The 18,671-nt window shown below is 57.9% G+C and overlaps 1 pseudogene; it reads left to right on the plus strand.

Annotated features, from left to right (window-relative positions):
- The first annotated feature begins 17,329 nt into the window (after positions 1–17,329).
- On the plus strand, positions 17,330–17,909 carry LOC131478391 (large ribosomal subunit protein eL32-like; annotated as a pseudogene).
- The last annotated feature ends 762 nt before the right edge of the window (positions 17,910–18,671 follow it).

The raw sequence follows: 18,671 nt of genomic DNA on the forward strand, positions 1-18,671 counted from the left end.
GTGGTTCATCTCTGGCCCCCTTGGCGCCCGTGACCCAGCAGGACCCAGGGGAACACAGGCAGCACCTCAGGGGGCTTCTACACGAATGGCTGACAGCCAGCGCCAGGGAGGGCTCTTGGCAAGGTACAGCGCCAAAGCCTCTGGAGACCTGGAGGGCCCGACCAGAGCAGAGTTGGAGTGGAGGGGCACAATGGAGCCTTCCTGGCACACGACCAGCCTTCCACAGCCCAGCCCACTGCCTCCTCCACCGGCAGCTGGGACACTCCCACATTCCACTCAGGCATGGCCAGCCATGTGCCACGGCCACGGCATGGCCACTGGCACACACACACACACACACACACACACACACACACACACACCAGACACACATACACATACCCATAGTCCACCGCAGTGCAGCCTGTCACAACTGTCGGTACTTGGTCATGGTGGTCCTGAGGCCCATCAGAGGCGGTGGTGGTGTCCACTGTAAAGCAGGGGCAAGGTGGCGTCAGTGAGACCAAAGCACGCCAGAGTCCACAGCAAGCCAATGCCTGCAGCTCATGCCACAGCCCGTGTGGGCACCTGCCCCGCTCACTGCAGGACCTGGCACGCATGGCTGACTGCATGGCCTCTGAGAACCGGCAGTGCCATCACTCCCATCCCTCCCTCCCTCCCTCCCCCTGTCCACAGTGGGCGTGGTGCTGGACACTCCATGAATCTGCAGCCTTGGCAAACTGGCAAGCGCTTCTGGGGTACACACACAGGCACTGCAACTGGGGCCTGTCGCATGGTGGGCTTGAAGCTTTTCTCATGCACGGGTCCACCGTTCAATCACAAGCCCATGACTATGGCCACACCCGCTCCTGGCCAAGGTCGGGAATCCAGCTCCATATCGCCCAGGGAGCTAGCCTTGCCTCATGATCTCTTTCCAGCCTGGCAATGCACTCTGGATGGGGGCTAATGGGGCCATGGGAGAGGCTGAGGGATTTGGAAACAACTCCCAGGCACCAGCACCAAGAATGCCCGCCTGGGCTCACAACAGCCTCAGGTCATGTCCTGCGGCTCTGCACATGCCAGGAGCCATGCGTGAACAGCCCTGGGGCCCAGCATCCCACCCACAGCATCCCATGACATGACTCACCTTCCAGCGGCTCGGTGGAGCTCAGTGGTGCCTGCACACCTGTGCTAAGGCTGGGGACGATGCTCCTAGGGGCAGCCTGTGGGGCCCATTCAGACAGGACTGGCACAGCAGTGGACGCACAGGCGGTCTGTGGCGTGATGTTTTCCACAGACCTGGGCCGCAGGAGACAAGACAGGGGAGAAGGCAGCTGAGTGCTACTGGGCCTCAGGGCAGGACTGAGGGGCCCGGGTCCTCAGGAGCCTCCACTGCTGGTGCTTGGCCTCCCTCTTGGGCCCAAGGGCACAGGGCCATGGGCAAAGACAGCGTGATACTGCAACCCATCCAACCGGGGGCCCCAGCAACTCATGCTTGGCTCCAGGGCACTCAGCACCTGTGGCTGAAAGCTAAGGAAAGGGCCTGGGGACATCTGGGGGCCATGGTCCAGGCAGGTGGTGTCTGGACTGCGTGGGGACATGCAGGAGGCTGGTTCTGCAGCAGAGGACCCCATCTCACCGCCCGCTCTAAGGCCCTGCTCTCTCATGCTTGGATTCAGTCAGGGTCAGTTTAGAAGCAAGCCCATGGACGCTGGTCAACACCAAGGGGCTGGTATGCCAGGCCTGGGTCACTTCCATGAGCCTGGCCGTGGCGGTCCCCAGCACTAGACATGCCACAGGCTGCCCTGGCCACCTCTCTCTCTGCTCGGCATCTGACTCAGATGCTGGCCGCACCAGCTGCCACAGCAACAACACATATCCCACACCCACACTTTGCCAAGCACCAATACGGAGACCACGAAGGGGTTCCCTGCTTCCTTTCATTGGGCCTCATGGAGACAGGGCATTAAGCCAAGCCCACGAGGTGGTTCATCTCTGGCCCCCTTGGCGCCCGTGACCCAGCAGGACCCAGGGGAACACAGGCAGCACCTCAGGGGGCTTCTACACGAATGGCTGACAGCCAGCGCCAGGGAGGGCTCTTGGCAAGGTACAGCGCCAAAGCCTCTGGAGACCTGGAGGGCCCGACCAGAGCAGAGTTGGAGTGGAGGGGCACAATGGAGCCTTCCTGGCACACGACCAGCCTTCCACAGCCCAGCCCACTGCCTCCTCCACCGGCAGCTGGGACACTCCCACATTCCACTCAGGCATGGCCAGCCATGTGCCACGGCCACGGCATGGCCACTGGCACACACACACACACACACACTCACACACACACCAGACACACATACACATACCCATAGTCCACCGCAGTGCAGCCTGTCACAACTGTCGGTACTTGGTCATGGTGGTCCTGAGGCCCATCAGAGGCGGTGGTGGTGTCCACTGTAAAGCAGGGGCAAGGTGGCGTCAGTGAGACCAAAGCACGCCAGAGTCCACAGCAAGCCAATGCCTGCAGCTCATGCCACAGCCCGTGTGGGCACCTGCCCCGCTCACTGCAGGACCTGGCACGCATGGCTGACTGCATGGCCTCTGAGAACCGGCAGTGCCATCACTCCCATCCCTCCCTCCCTCCCTCCCCCTGTCCACAGTGGGCGTGGTGCTGGACACTCCATGAATCTGCAGCCTTGGCAAACTGGCAAGCGCTTCTGGGGTACACACACAGGCACTGCAACTGGGGCCTGTCGCATGGTGGGCTTGAAGCTTTTCTCATGCACGGGTCCATCGTTCAATCACAAGCCCATGACTATGGCCACACCCGCTCCTGGCCAAGGTCGGGAATCCAGCTCCATATCGCCCAGGGAGCTAGCCTTGCCTCATGACCTCTTTCCAGCCTGGCAATGCACCCTGGATGGAGCTCAGGGCTAATGGGGCCATGGGAGAGGCTGAGGGATTTGGAAACAACTCCCAGTCACCAGCACCAAGAATGCCCGCCTGGGCTCACAACAGCCTCAGGTCATGTCCTGCGGCTCTGCACATGCCAGGAGCCATGCGTGAACAGCCCTGGGGCCCAGCATCCCACCCACAGCATCCCATGACATGACTCACCTTCCACCAGCTCGTTGGAGCTCAGTGGTGCCTGCACACCTGTGCTACGGCTGGGGACGATGCTCCTAGGGGCAGCCTGTGGGGCCCATTCAGACAGGACGGGCACAGCAGAGGACACACAGGCAGTCTGTGGCGTGATGTTTTCCACAGACCTGGGCCGCAGGAGACAAGACAGGGGAGAAGGCAGCTGAGTGCTACTGGGCCTCAGGGCAGGACTGAGGGGCCCGGGTCCTCAGGAGCCTCCACTGCTGGTGCTTGGCCTCCCTCTTGGGCCCAAGGGCACAGGGCCATGGGCAAAGACAGAGTGATACTGCAACCCATCCAACCGGGGGCCCCAGCAACTCATGCTTGGCTCCAGGGCACTCAGCACCTGCGGCTGAAAGCTAAGGAAAGGGCCTGGGGACATCTGGGGGCCATGGTCCAGGCAGGTGGTGTCTGGACTGCGTGGGGACATGCAGGAGGCTGGTTCTGCAGCAGAGGACCCCATCTCACCGCCCGCTCTAAGGCCCTGCTCTCTCATGCTTGGATTCAGTCAGGGTCAGTTTAGAAGCAAGCCCATGGACGCTGGTCAACACCAAGGGGCTGGTATGCCAGACCTGGGTCACTTCCATGAGCCTGGCCGTGGCGGTCCCCAGCACTAGACATGCCACAGGCTGCCCTGGCCACCTCTCTCTCTGCTCGGCATCTGACTCAGATGCTGGCCGCACCAGCTGCCACAGCAACAACACATATCCCACACCCACACTTTGCCAAGCACCAATACGGAGACCACGAAGGGGTACTCTGCTTCCTTTCATTGGGCCTCATGGAGACAGGGCATTAAGCCAAGCCCACGAGGTGGTTCATCTCTGGCCCCCTTGGCGCCCGTGACCCAGCAGGACCCAGGGGAACACAGGCAGCACCTCAGGGGGCTTCTACACGAATGGCTGACAGCCAGCGCCAGGGAGGGCTCTTGGCAAGGTACAGCGCCAAAGCCTCTGGAGACCTGGAGGGCCCGACCAGAGCAGAGTTGGAGTGGAGGGGCACAATGGAGCCTTCCTGGCACACGACCAGCCTTCCACAGCCCAGCCCACTGCCTCCTCCACCGGCAGCTGGGACACTCCCACATTCCACTCAGGCATGGCCAGCCATGTGCCACGGCCACGGCATGGCCACTGGCACACACACACACACACACACACACACACACACACCAGACACACATACACATACCCATAGTCCACCGCAGTGCAGCCTGTCACAACTGTCGGTACTTGGTCATGGTGGTCCTGAGGCCCATCAGAGGCGGTGGTGGTGTCCACTGTAAAGCAGGGGCAAGGTGGCGTCAGTGAGACCAAAGCACGCCAGAGTCCACAGCAAGCCAATGCCTGCAGCTCATGCCACAGCCCGTGTGGGCACCTGCCCCGCTCACTGCAGGACCTGGCACGCATGGCTGACTGCATGGCCTCTGAGAACCGGCAGTGCCATCACTCCCATCCCTCCCTCCCTCCCTCCCCCTGTCCACAGTGGGCGTGGTGCTGGACACTCCATGAATCTGCAGCCTTGGCAAACTGGCAAGCGCTTCTGGGGTACACACACAGGCACTGCAACTGGGGCCTGTCGCATGGTGGGCTTGAAGCTTTTCTCATGCACGGGTCCATCGTTCAATCACAAGCCCATGACTATGGCCACACCCGCTCCTGGCCAAGGTCGGGAATCCAGCTCCATATCGCCCAGGGAGCTAGCCTTGCCTCATGATCTCTTTCCAGCCTGGCAATGCACCCTGGATGGGGGCTAATGGGGCCATGGGAGAGGCTGAGGGATTTGGAAACAACTCCCAGGCACCAGCACCAAGAATGCCCGCCTGGGCTCACAACAGCCTCAGGTCATGTCCTGCGGCTCTGCACATGCCAGGAGCCATGCGTGAACAGCCCTGGGGCCCAGCATCCCACCCACAGCATCCCATGACATGACTCACCTTCCACCAGCTCGGTGGAGCTCAGTGGTGCCTGCACACCTGTGCTAGGGCTGGGGACGATGCTCCTAGGGGCAGCCTGTGGGGCCCATTCAGACAGGACGGGCACAGCAGTGGACGCACAGGCGGTCTGTGGCGTGATGTTTTCCACAGACCTGGGCCGCAGGAGACAAGACAGGGGAGAAGGCAGCTGAGTGCTACTGGGCCTCAGGGCAGGACTGAGGGGCCCGGGTCCTCAGGAGCCTCCACTGCTGGTGCTTGGCCTCCCTCTTGGGCCCAAGGGCACAGGGCCATGGGCAAAGACAGCGTGATACTGCAACCCATCCAACCGGGGGCCCCAGCAACTCATGCTTGGCTCCAGGGCACTCAGCACCTGCGGCTGAAAGCTAAGGAAAGGGCCTGGGGACATCTGGGGGCCATGGTCCAGGCAGGTGGTGTCTGGACTGCGTGGGGACATGCAGGAGGCTGGTTCTGCAGCAGAGGACCCCATCTCACCGCCCGCTCTAAGGCCCTGCTCTCTCATGCTTGGATTCAGTCAGGGTCAGTTTAGAAGCAAGCCCATGGACGCTGGTCAACACCAAGGGGCTGGTATGCCAGACCTGGGTCACTTCCATGAGCCTGGCCGTGGCGGTCCCCAGCACTAGACATGCCACAGGCTGCCCTGGCCACCTCTCTCTCTGCTCGGCATCTGACTCAGATGCTGGCCGCACCAGCTGCCACAGCAACAACACATATCCCACACCCACACTTTGCCAAGCACCAATACGGAGACCACGAAGGGGTACTCTGCTTCCTTTCATTGGGCCTCATGGAGACAGGGCATTAAGCCAAGCCCACGAGGTGGTTCATCTCTGGCCCCCTTGGCGCCCGTGACCCAGCAGGACCCAGGGGAACACAGGCAGCACCTCAGGGGGCTTCTACACGAATGGCTGACAGCCAGCGCCAGGGAGGGCTCTTGGCAAGGTACAGCGCCAAAGCCTCTGGAGACCTGGAGGGCCCGACCAGAGCAGAGTTGGAGTGGAGGGGCACAATGGAGCCTTCCTGGCACACGACCAGCCTTCCACAGCCCAGCCCACTGCCTCCTCCACCGGCAGCTGGGACACTCCCACATTCCACTCAGGCATGGCCAGCCATGTGCCACGGCCACGGCATGGCCACTGGCACACACACACACACACACACACACACACACACACCAGACACACATACACATACCCATAGTCCACCGCAGTGCAGCCTGTCACAACTGTCGGTACTTGGTCATGGTGGTCCTGAGGCCCATCAGAGGCGGTGGTGGTGTCCACTGTAAAGCAGGGGCAAGGTGGCGTCAGTGAGACCAAAGCACGCCAGAGTCCACAGCAAGCCAATGCCTGCAGCTCATGCCACAGCCCGTGTGGGCACCTGCCCCGCTCACTGCAGGACCTGGCACGCATGGCTGACTGCATGGCCTCTGAGAACCGGCAGTGCCATCACTCCCATCCCTCCCTCCCTCCCTCCCCCTGTCCACAGTGGGCGTGGTGCTGGACACTCCATGAATCTGCAGCCTTGGCAAACTGGCAAGCGCTTCTGGGGTACACACACAGGCACTGCAACTGGGGCCTGTCGCATGGTGGGCTTGAAGCTTTTCTCATGCACGGGTCCATCGTTCAATCACAAGCCCATGACTATGGCCACACCCGCTCCTGGCCAAGGTCGGGAATCCAGCTCCATATCGCCCAGGGAGCTAGCCTTGCCTCATGATCTCTTTCCAGCCTGGCAATGCACCCTGGATGGGGGCTAATGGGGCCATGGGAGAGGCTGAGGGATTTGGAAACAACTCCCAGGCACCAGCACCAAGAATGCCCGCCTGGGCTCACAACAGCCTCAGGTCATGTCCTGCGGCTCTGCACATGCCAGGAGCCATGCGTGAACAGCCCTGGGGCCCAGCATCCCACCCACAGCATCCCATGACATGACTCACCTTCCACCAGCTCGGTGGAGCTCAGTGGTGCCTGCACACCTGTGCTAGGGCTGGGGACGATGCTCCTAGGGGCAGCCTGTGGGGCCCATTCAGACAGGACGGGCACAGCAGTGGACGCACAGGCGGTCTGTGGCGTGATGTTTTCCACAGACCTGGGCCGCAGGAGACAAGACAGGGGAGAAGGCAGCTGAGTGCTACTGGGCCTCAGGGCAGGACTGAGGGGCCCGGGTCCTCAGGAGCCTCCACTGCTGGTGCTTGGCCTCCCTCTTGGGCCCAAGGGCACAGGGCCATGGGCAAAGACAGCGTGATACTGCAACCCATCCAACCGGGGGCCCCAGCAACTCATGCTTGGCTCCAGGGCACTCAGCACCTGCGGCTGAAAGCTAAGGAAAGGGCCTGGGGACATCTGGGGGCCATGGTCCAGGCAGGTGGTGTCTGGACTGCGTGGGGACATGCAGGAGGCTGGTTCTGCAGCAGAGGACCCCATCTCACCGCCCGCTCTAAGGCCCTGCTCTCTCATGCTTGGATTCAGTCAGGGTCAGTTTAGAAGCAAGCCCATGGACGCTGGTCAACACCAAGGGGCTGGTATGCCAGACCTGGGTCACTTCCATGAGCCTGGCCGTGGCGGTCCCCAGCACTAGACATGCCACAGGCTGCCCTGGCCACCTCTCTCTCTGCTCGGCATCTGACTCAGATGCTGGCCGCACCAGCTGCCACAGCAACAACACATATCCCACACCCACACTTTGCCAAGCACCAATACGGAGACCACGAAGGGGTACTCTGCTTCCTTTCATTGGGCCTCATGGAGACAGGGCATTAAGCCAAGCCCATGAGGTGGTTCATCTCTGGCCCCCTTGGCGCCCGTGACCCAGCAGGACCCAGGGGAACACAGGCAGCACCTCAGGGGGCTTCTACACGAATGGCTGACAGCCAGCGCCAGGGAGGGCTCTTGGCAAGGTACAGCGCCAAAGCCTCTGGAGACCTGGAGGGCCCGACCAGAGCAGAGTTGGAGTGGAGGGGCACAATGGAGCCTTCCTGGCACACGACCAGCCTTCCACAGCCCAGCCCACTGCCTCCTCCACCGGCAGCTGGGACACTCCCACATTCCACTCAGGCATGGCCAGCCATGTGCCACGGCCACGGCATGGCCACTGGCACACACACACACACACACACACACACACACACACACACCAGACACACATACACATACCCATAGTCCACCGCAGTGCAGCCTGTCACAACTGTCGGTACTTGGTCATGGTGGTCCTGAGGCCCATCAGAGGCGGTGGTGGTGTCCACTGTAAAGCAGGGGCAAGGTGGCGTCAGTGAGACCAAAGCACGCCAGAGTCCACAGCAAGCCAATGCCTGCAGCTCATGCCACAGCCCGTGTGGGCACCTGCCCCGCTCACTGCAGGACCTGGCACGCATGGCTGACTGCATGGCCTCTGAGAACCGGCAGTGCCATCACTCCCATCCCTCCCTCCCTCCCTCCCCCTGTCCACAGTGGGCGTGGTGCTGGACACTCCATGAATCTGCAGCCTTGGCAAACTGGCAAGCGCTTCTGGGGTACACACACAGGCACTGCAACTGGGGCCTGTCGCATGGTGGGCTTGAAGCTTTTCTCATGCACGGGTCCACCGTTCAATCACAAGCCCATGACTATGGCCACACCCGCTCCTGGCCAAGGTCGGGAATCCAGCTCCATATCGCCCAGGGAGCTAGCCTTGCCTCATGATCTCTTTCCAGCCTGGCAATGCACTCTGGATGGGGGCTAATGGGGCCATGGGAGAGGCTGAGGGATTTGGAAACAACTCCCAGGCACCAGCACCAAGAATGCCCGCCTGGGCTCACAACAGCCTCAGGTCATGTCCTGCGGCTCTGCACATGCCAGGAGCCATGCGTGAACAGCCCTGGGGCCCAGCATCCCACCCACAGCATCCCATGACATGACTCACCTTCCAGCGGCTCGGTGGAGCTCAGTGGTGCCTGCACACCTGTGCTAAGGCTGGGGACGATGCTCCTAGGGGCAGCCTGTGGGGCCCATTCAGACAGGACTGGCACAGCAGTGGACGCACAGGCGGTCTGTGGCGTGATGTTTTCCACAGACCTGGGCCGCAGGAGACAAGACAGGGGAGAAGGCAGCTGAGTGCTACTGGGCCTCAGGGCAGGACTGAGGGGCCCGGGTCCTCAGGAGCCTCCACTGCTGGTGCTTGGCCTCCCTCTTGGGCCCAAGGGCACAGGGCCATGGGCAAAGACAGCGTGATACTGCAACCCATCCAACCGGGGGCCCCAGCAACTCATGCTTGGCTCCAGGGCACTCAGCACCTGTGGCTGAAAGCTAAGGAAAGGGCCTGGGGACATCTGGGGGCCATGGTCCAGGCAGGTGGTGTCTGGACTGCGTGGGGACATGCAGGAGGCTGGTTCTGCAGCAGAGGACCCCATCTCACCGCCCGCTCTAAGGCCCTGCTCTCTCATGCTTGGATTCAGTCAGGGTCAGTTTAGAAGCAAGCCCATGGACGCTGGTCAACACCAAGGGGCTGGTATGCCAGGCCTGGGTCACTTCCATGAGCCTGGCCGTGGCGGTCCCCAGCACTAGACATGCCACAGGCTGCCCTGGCCACCTCTCTCTCTGCTCGGCATCTGACTCAGATGCTGGCCGCACCAGCTGCCACAGCAACAACACATATCCCACACCCACACTTTGCCAAGCACCAATACGGAGACCACGAAGGGGTTCCCTGCTTCCTTTCATTGGGCCTCATGGAGACAGGGCATTAAGCCAAGCCCACGAGGTGGTTCATCTCTGGCCCCCTTGGCGCCCGTGACCCAGCAGGACCCAGGGGAACACAGGCAGCACCTCAGGGGGCTTCTACACGAATGGCTGACAGCCAGCGCCAGGGAGGGCTCTTGGCAAGGTACAGCGCCAAAGCCTCTGGAGACCTGGAGGGCCCGACCAGAGCAGAGTTGGAGTGGAGGGGCACAATGGAGCCTTCCTGGCACACGACCAGCCTTCCACAGCCCAGCCCACTGCCTCCTCCACCGGCAGCTGGGACACTCCCACATTCCACTCAGGCATGGCCAGCCATGTGCCACGGCCACGGCATGGCCACTGGCACACACACACACACACACACTCACACACACACCAGACACACATACACATACCCATAGTCCACCGCAGTGCAGCCTGTCACAACTGTCGGTACTTGGTCATGGTGGTCCTGAGGCCCATCAGAGGCGGTGGTGGTGTCCACTGTAAAGCAGGGGCAAGGTGGCGTCAGTGAGACCAAAGCACGCCAGAGTCCACAGCAAGCCAATGCCTGCAGCTCATGCCACAGCCCGTGTGGGCACCTGCCCCGCTCACTGCAGGACCTGGCACGCATGGCTGACTGCATGGCCTCTGAGAACCGGCAGTGCCATCACTCCCATCCCTCCCTCCCTCCCTCCCCCTGTCCACAGTGGGCGTGGTGCTGGACACTCCATGAATCTGCAGCCTTGGCAAACTGGCAAGCGCTTCTGGGGTACACACACAGGCACTGCAACTGGGGCCTGTCGCATGGTGGGCTTGAAGCTTTTCTCATGCACGGGTCCATCGTTCAATCACAAGCCCATGACTATGGCCACACCCGCTCCTGGCCAAGGTCGGGAATCCAGCTCCATATCGCCCAGGGAGCTAGCCTTGCCTCATGACCTCTTTCCAGCCTGGCAATGCACCCTGGATGGAGCTCAGGGCTAATGGGGCCATGGGAGAGGCTGAGGGATTTGGAAACAACTCCCAGTCACCAGCACCAAGAATGCCCGCCTGGGCTCACAACAGCCTCAGGTCATGTCCTGCGGCTCTGCACATGCCAGGAGCCATGCGTGAACAGCCCTGGGGCCCAGCATCCCACCCACAGCATCCCATGACATGACTCACCTTCCACCAGCTCGTTGGAGCTCAGTGGTGCCTGCACACCTGTGCTACGGCTGGGGACGATGCTCCTAGGGGCAGCCTGTGGGGCCCATTCAGACAGGACGGGCACAGCAGAGGACACACAGGCAGTCTGTGGCGTGATGTTTTCCACAGACCTGGGCCGCAGGAGACAAGACAGGGGAGAAGGCAGCTGAGTGCTACTGGGCCTCAGGGCAGGACTGAGGGGCCCGGTTCCTCAGGAGCCTCCACTGCTGGTGCTTGGCCTCCCTCTTGGGCCCAAGGGCACAGGGCCATGGGCAAAGACAGAGTGATACTGCAACCCATCCAACCGGGGGCCCCAGCAACTCATGCTTGGCTCCAGGGCACTCAGCACCTGCGGCTGAAAGCTAAGGAAAGGGCCGGGGGACATCTGGGGGCCATGGTCCAGGCAGGTGGTGTCTGGACTGCGTGGGGACATGCAGGAGGCTGGTTCTGCAGCAGAGGACCCCATCTCACCGCCCGCTCTAAGGCCCTGCTCTCTCATGCTTGGATTCAGTCAGGGTCAGTTTAGAAGCAAGCCCATGGACGCTGGTCAACACCAAGGGGCTGGTATGCCAGACCTGGGTCACTTCCATGAGCCTGGCCGTGGCGGTCCCCAGCACTAGACATGCCACAGGCTGCCCTGGCCACCTCTCTCTCTGCTCGGCATCTGACTCAGATGCTGGCCGCACCAGCTGCCACAGCAACAACACATATCCCACACCCACACTTTGCCAAGCACCAATACGGAGACCACGAAGGGGTACTCTGCTTCCTTTCATTGGGCCTCATGGAGACAGGGCATTAAGCCAAGCCCACGAGGTGGTTCATCTCTGGCCCCCTTGGCGCCCGTGACCCAGCAGGACCCAGGGGAACACAGGCAGCACCTCAGGGGGCTTCTACACGAATGGCTGACAGCCAGCGCCAGGGAGGGCTCTTGGCAAGGTACAGCGCCAAAGCCTCTGGAGACCTGGAGGGCCCGACCAGAGCAGAGTTGGAGTGGAGGGGCACAATGGAGCCTTCCTGGCACACGACCAGCCTTCCACAGCCCAGCCCACTGCCTCCTCCACCGGCAGCTGGGACACTCCCACATTCCACTCAGGCATGGCCAGCCATGTGCCACGGCCACAGCATGGCCACTGGCACACACACACACACACACACTCACACACACACCAGACACACATACACATACCCATAGTCCACCGCAGTGCAGCCTGTCACAACTGTCGGTACTTGGTCATGGTGGTCCTGAGGCCCATCACAGGCGGTGGTGGTATCCACTGTAAAGCAGGGGCAAGGTGGCGTCAGTGAGACCAAAGCACGCCAGAGTCCACAGCAAGCCAATGCCTGCAGCTCATGCCACAGCCCGTGTGGGCACCTGCCCCGCTCACTGCAGGACCTGGCACGCATGGCTGACTGGATGGCCTCTGAGAACCGGCAGTGCCATCACTCCCATCCCTCCCTCCCTCCCTCCCCCTGTCCACAGTGGGCGTGGTGCTGGACACTCCATGAATCTGCAGCCTTGGCAAACTGGCAAGCGCTTCTGGGGTACACACACAGGCACTGCAACTGGGGCCTGTCGCATGGTGGGCTTGAAGCTTTTCTCATGCACGGGTCCATCGTTCAATCACAAGCCCATGACTATGGCCACACCCGCTCCTGGCCAAGGTCGGGAATCCAGCTCCATATCGCCCAGGGAGCTAGCCTTGCCTCATGACCTCTTTCCAGCCTGGCAATGCACCCTGGATGGAGCTCAGGGCTAATGGGGCCATGGGAGATGCTGAGGGATTTGGAAACAACTCCCAGTCACCAGCACCAAGAATGCCCGCCTGGGCTCACAACAGCCTCAGGTCATGTCCTGCGGCTCTGCACATGCCAGGAGCCATGCGTGAACAGCCCTGGGGCCCAGCATCCCACCCACAGCATCCCATGATATGACTCACCTTCCACCAGCTCGGTGGAGCTCAGTGGTGCCTGCACACCTGTGCTAGGGCTGGGGACGATGCTCCTAGGGGCAGCCTGTGGGGCCCATTCAGACAGGACGGGCACAGCAGAGGACACACAGGCAGTCTGTGGCGTGATGTTTTCCACAGACCTGGGCCGCAGGAGACAAGACAGGGGAGAAGGCAGCTGAGTGCTACTGGGCCTCAGGGCAGGACTGAGGGGCCCGGGTCCTCAGGAGCCTCCACTGCTGGTGCTTGGCCTCCCTCTTGGGCCCAAGGGCACAGGGCCATGGGCAAAGACAGCGTGATACTGCAACCCATCCAACCGGGGGCCCCAGCAACTCATGCTTGGCTCCAGGGCACTCAGCACCTGCGGCTGAAAGCTAAGGAAAGGGCCGGGGGACATCTGGGGGCCATGGTCCAGGCAGGTGGTGTCTGGACTGCGTGGGGACATGCAGGAGGCTGGTTCTGCAGCAGAGGACCCCATCTCACCGCCCGCTCTAAGGCCCTGCTCTCTCATGCTTGGATTCAGTCAGGGTCAGTTTAGAAGCAAGCCCATGGACGCTGGTCAACACCAAGGGGCTGGTATGCCAGACCTGGGTCACTTCCATGAGCCTGGCCGTGGCGGTCCCCAGCACTAGACATGCCACAGGCTGCCCTGGCCACCTCTCTCTCTGCTTGGCATCTGACTCAGATGCTGGCCGCACCAGCTGCCACAGCAACAACACATATCCCACACCCACACTTTGCCAAGCACCAATACGGAGACCACGAAGGGGTACTCTGCTTCCTTTCATTGGGCCTCATGGAGACAGGGCATTAAGCCAAGCCCACGAGGTGGTTCATCTCTGGCCCCCTTGGCGCCCGTGACCCAGCAGGACCCAGGGGAACACAGGCAGCACCTCAGGGGGCTTCTACACGAATGGCTGACAGCCAGCGCCAGGGAAGGGCTCTTGGCAAGGTACAGCGCCAAAGCCTCTGGAGACCTGGAGGGCCCGACCAGAGCAGAGTTGGAGTGGAGGGGCACAATGGAGCCTTCCTGGCACACGACCAGCCTTCCACAGCCCAGCCCACTGCCTCCTCCACCGGCAGCTGGGACACTCCCACATTCCACTCAGGCATGGCCAGCCATGTGCCACGGCCACGGCATGGCCACTGGCACACACACACACTCACACACATCACAGACACACCACAGACACACACATACCCATAGTCCACCGCAGTGCAGCCTGTCGCAACTGTCGGTAGTTGGTCATGGTGGTCCTGAGGCCCATCACAGGCGGTGGTGGTGTCCACTGTAAAGCAGGGGCAAGGTGGCGTCAGTGAGACCAAAGCACGCCAGAGTCCACAGCAAGCTAGCCCCAGCATTCACACAAGGCCCATGCCTGCAGCTCATGCCACAGCCCGTGTGGGCGCCTGCCCCGCTCACTGCAGGACCTGGCACGAATGGCTGACTGCATGGCCTCTGAGAACCGGCAGTGCCATCACTCCCTCCCTCCCTCCCTCCCTCTGCCCACAGTGGGCGTGATGCTGGACACTCCATGAATCTGCAGCCTTGGCAAACTGGCAAGCGCTTCTGCGGTGCACACACAGGCACTGCAACTGGGGCCTGTCGCATGGTGGGCTTGAAGCTTTTCTCATGCACGGGTCCACCATTCAATCACAAGCCCATGACTATGGCCACACCCGCTCCTGGCCAAGGTCGGGGATCCAGCTCCATATCGCCCAGGGAACTAGCCTTGCCTCATGACCTCTTTCCAGCCTGGCAATGCACCCTGGATGGAGCTCAGGGCTAATGGGGCCATGGGAGAGGCTGAGGGATTTGGAAACAACTCCCAGGCACCAGCACCAAGAATGCCCGCCTGGGCTCACAACAGCCTCAGGTCATGTCCTGCGGCTCTGCACATGCCAGGAGCCATGTGTGAACAGCCCTGGGGCCCAGCATCCCACCCACAGCATCCCATGACATGACTCACCTTTTGGTTATTTGTCTCCTAATACAACATCGTTAAAATTTAGCAGTTCACCCACTTTTCAATATCCTGCCGTAGCACTCATTTCTTATTTTGCACTTGACACAGTGCACACCACCCTGTACTCCCAGCTGTAACATTATTCATACCTGAGCCCTGGAGACAACTACAGGACATCAACTACCCTGGGTCAGTGAGAGAATAGGTCAGATCGATGAAAGTTAGAACCTGGTAAATTCAAGCTGGCCATCTCCTTCCATTTAGCCTCAGCTTCATAGGGCACAGCCTTCCATCTATGACATGCCAGCAAGTTTCCTCCTCAACAAGTGCAAACATTCATTCTCCTCCAATACATCTATACTCCCTATTATTGAACTGCCAGGTTTGTCCATGGGATATGAAGCATCTTCAGATGACATAGTTTGAACTCTCTTTGTAACGGAATGCTTCATATGCTTAGTTAAGTATACTGATCAACCAAGATACTAATGTCCACCATCAGGAGCACTGGCCATTCTTTCTAATTCTGCTCTCTACTTATACCCTGGAAAAAACAGCAGAGGCTGGCCCAAGTCCTTTGGCCGCTGCACACACATACCAAACTCCAAGGAAAATCCTGGATCGAGGCATCAGAACAACCCAGCTTTTGTGGAGTGAAGCAGAGGATGCCAGATCGCTCTCCCTGTCACTCCCGTTCCCTCTGTAACTCTGCCTTTCCGGAAATCTTCAAGTAATCTCAAAACCAAGAAAACTAAACAGACAAAATATCCCAAATCACAGGAGTCAGCAGACCTTCCACCCTGGTGTCTCCTCTCTGTATCCCTGCCCTTCCAGTCAAGATAAAAGAAACCTTAACAAAATACTCACTTCCTCAAACAAATATTCCAGCGCTTGTCCAATGACACAGAGTATTAAGGTGCCTTGAGTGATGCTAACTAACATACCCTGTTCTGAAACAATCCATCTTTCTCGTGCTATTTCCTCTGATGTGCAGCTACCCAAGAAAGTCACAAGATTTGGAAGTCATGAGGCCAAACATGATCAATGCAGCCTTTGCAAGAGTAGGTTGTATACTTATATGAAAAATGTATGTGGTATTCTGACAAGTCATTTCAGGCCTGAATTCTTGGAAGACCCAGCTTCCCATAAGAGGGGCTTATTATGTAAATTTATTCTGAGAAACAATTTTTGTTCGCCATAATAATGTCATCACAAAAATATCTTAAAGTACACCTTCCACTTGCAGTCCAGTTTCCTGTTAACCCATCAGGGAGGCAACAGGTGACAGTTCAAGTCCTTGGGTTCCTTCCAACCCCTTAGGAGACCTGAATGAATTCTTGCCTCCAGGCTTCAGGCTGATCTCTGATAGGAGCACTTGGAGACTGAATCAATTAAAAATGATCTCTCCATATCTACCTCTCCTTTTGTCCATCACTCTTAATTTTCAAGAAACAAATAAATGCTTACTAAAAAATCACATTTCTTCATGCACGTATTTATTACTTATAGTTCAGGAAAAAGCATAAAAGTCAGAAGAACCACCAATGATGGAAACTGGTTGTAAGCAACAAAAAATCCCTCTACATTATTTTTAAATTGCCTGTAAGTCTATAATTAATTCCAAATACAATATTTTCTAAGATTTATTTATCTGAAGTTCAGAGTTATAGAGAGCAAGGGACAGAATAAGGAGCACCAGAGATGGAGACCAAAGTTTCTTCTGCTAGTTCACTCCCTAATACAGCAACAGCAAGCCTGGGACAAACACAATCCAAGTCTTTCCAAGTCTCCCAAGTGGGCATTAGGGACACAGGTATTTTCATCTGTCACCTTCCACTGCCTGTCCACACCCAGGCCTCAAAAATGTATTCATATTGAGGCCAGCACTGCAGGCAGCACCTTCAAACACTATACCACAATGCCTGCCCCTAAATGTTACTTAAAAAAAAAAATAAAGTCACCAAAATTGGTTTGAGAACACAGTGCATGGCTTCAGCTAACCCAGGTTTTGGCAAGTCCAGACTGCAATGGATAATGGCAAAAAGTTACGGTGGTGGCCCAAAGTAGTGTAACAATTGAACTTGATAAAAATCTTGAGTTATGAATTTGTGATTTGTATAGCATTCATTTTTTAACTAGTCACATATTTTTTTTGTGTAGCCTATAACAGAGAGAAAACAAGCACTCAAATATTATGGTATAAATTCCCAAAGGGCTATAAGGAAGATGTGCATCCACTGTGAAGACAACAGTAGGGAAGGAAAGTACTGGTCTATGAGGTGTTGAAGGGATTTCCCAGGGCTGCTCCAACTGGAGATAAATGTAAAGTGAGACAGTGACACTGTTACCAACCTGCCAAAGCACAAGCACATCAAGAACATGGCCTACACCTCCCAGATCGCATCTCGAGAGTGACCAGTGCTCCGTCAGCTTTGGAGGTGGAACGGGGACAAAGCCACAGAGCTGGCCATTCCATTCTCAGCTTGCCACAGACCAGCAACTGGAAGACACTCTGACATAGTGTGTGCACCCCAAGCGGAGCACCTCACTCCAGGGAGCATGGGTTATACTTGTGGCTTTGCTGCTTCCCCAAAGGTATCATGGCTGCCCTCACACCCCTGGTGAACCCAAGATCACCAAGAAGAGGACCAAAAAGTACATCTGGCACCAGGCTCACCACTATGTCAAGATTAAGCAGAACTGGCAGAAGCCCAAAGGCATTGGCTACAAGGTGTGGGAGAGGTTCAGGGCCAGATCCTGATGCCCAACATTGGTTACCGGAGCAACAAGAAGACAAAGCACAGGCTGCCCAGTGGCTTCTGCAAGTTCCTGGTGCACAACATCAAGGGGTTAGAGGTGCTACTCGTGTGCAACAAATCCTACTGTGCAGATTGCTCACAATGTCTCCTCCACGAACTGCAAAACCATCAGAGAAATGGCAGCTCAGCTGTCCATCTGAGTCACCAATCCCAATGCCAGGCTGCTCAGCCAAGAAAATGAGCAAGCAGCTGGGTGCAAATCTTATATTTGTGCTCAAGTAAAACCTTGAACACCCCCGAAAAAAGTCTAGAAGGGGAACAAAAAACAAAAAAAGAACTAGTCATAATTTTATCAAAAGATGAATACTGATTTAATACCTAAAGGAACATGATTTTCTGTGTCCTTCTTCATGTCCAATTTTGCATTGTCAACATTTTTAGTTACGTCTTCTACAACGATGAGAGATGAAGACAGGTCTTTCGCCTTTAGTAAGTGTTCAGACATTTGATGTTGAGCAAAAAACAAAACAAAACAAAAAGGTGAATGACGTACACTAGCGTATTCATTATTTCTTTAAAGATTCCTTTACTTACTTATCTCACAATCAAAGGACAAATAGGAGGAGACAGATACAGACAGAAACACTCTTCTATTCATGGGTTTGCTCCCCAAGTTATTGTAACATTGTGAAACCAGGAGTCACGGCCTCCACCTGGGTCTCTCATACAACACGGGTGGCAGAGGTCCACGGAATTGGGACATCTTTCGGTAGCCTTTCCAGGTACATTAGCAAAAAGCTGTATGAGATGCTAATATATGTGGTAGCTTAACCTGCGTATGACAATGCCAGCCCAACTTTACAACTTGTGGATGTACAAGTACAGTTTTTGAATGAATCTACATAGGGTGGGTATTTGGCACAGTGGTTAAGGCACATCTTGAGGGCTCAGTGCAGTAGTCTAGTGGCTAAAGTCCTCGCCTTGCACACACCGGGATCCCATATGGACACTGGTTCATATCCCAGCCGCTCCACTTCCCATCCAGCTCCCTG

The sequence above is a fragment of the Ochotona princeps genome, chromosome 32 (genome assembly GCF_030435755.1).
Source record: "Ochotona princeps isolate mOchPri1 chromosome 32, mOchPri1.hap1, whole genome shotgun sequence".
NCBI lineage: Eukaryota > Metazoa > Chordata > Mammalia > Lagomorpha > Ochotonidae > Ochotona > Ochotona princeps.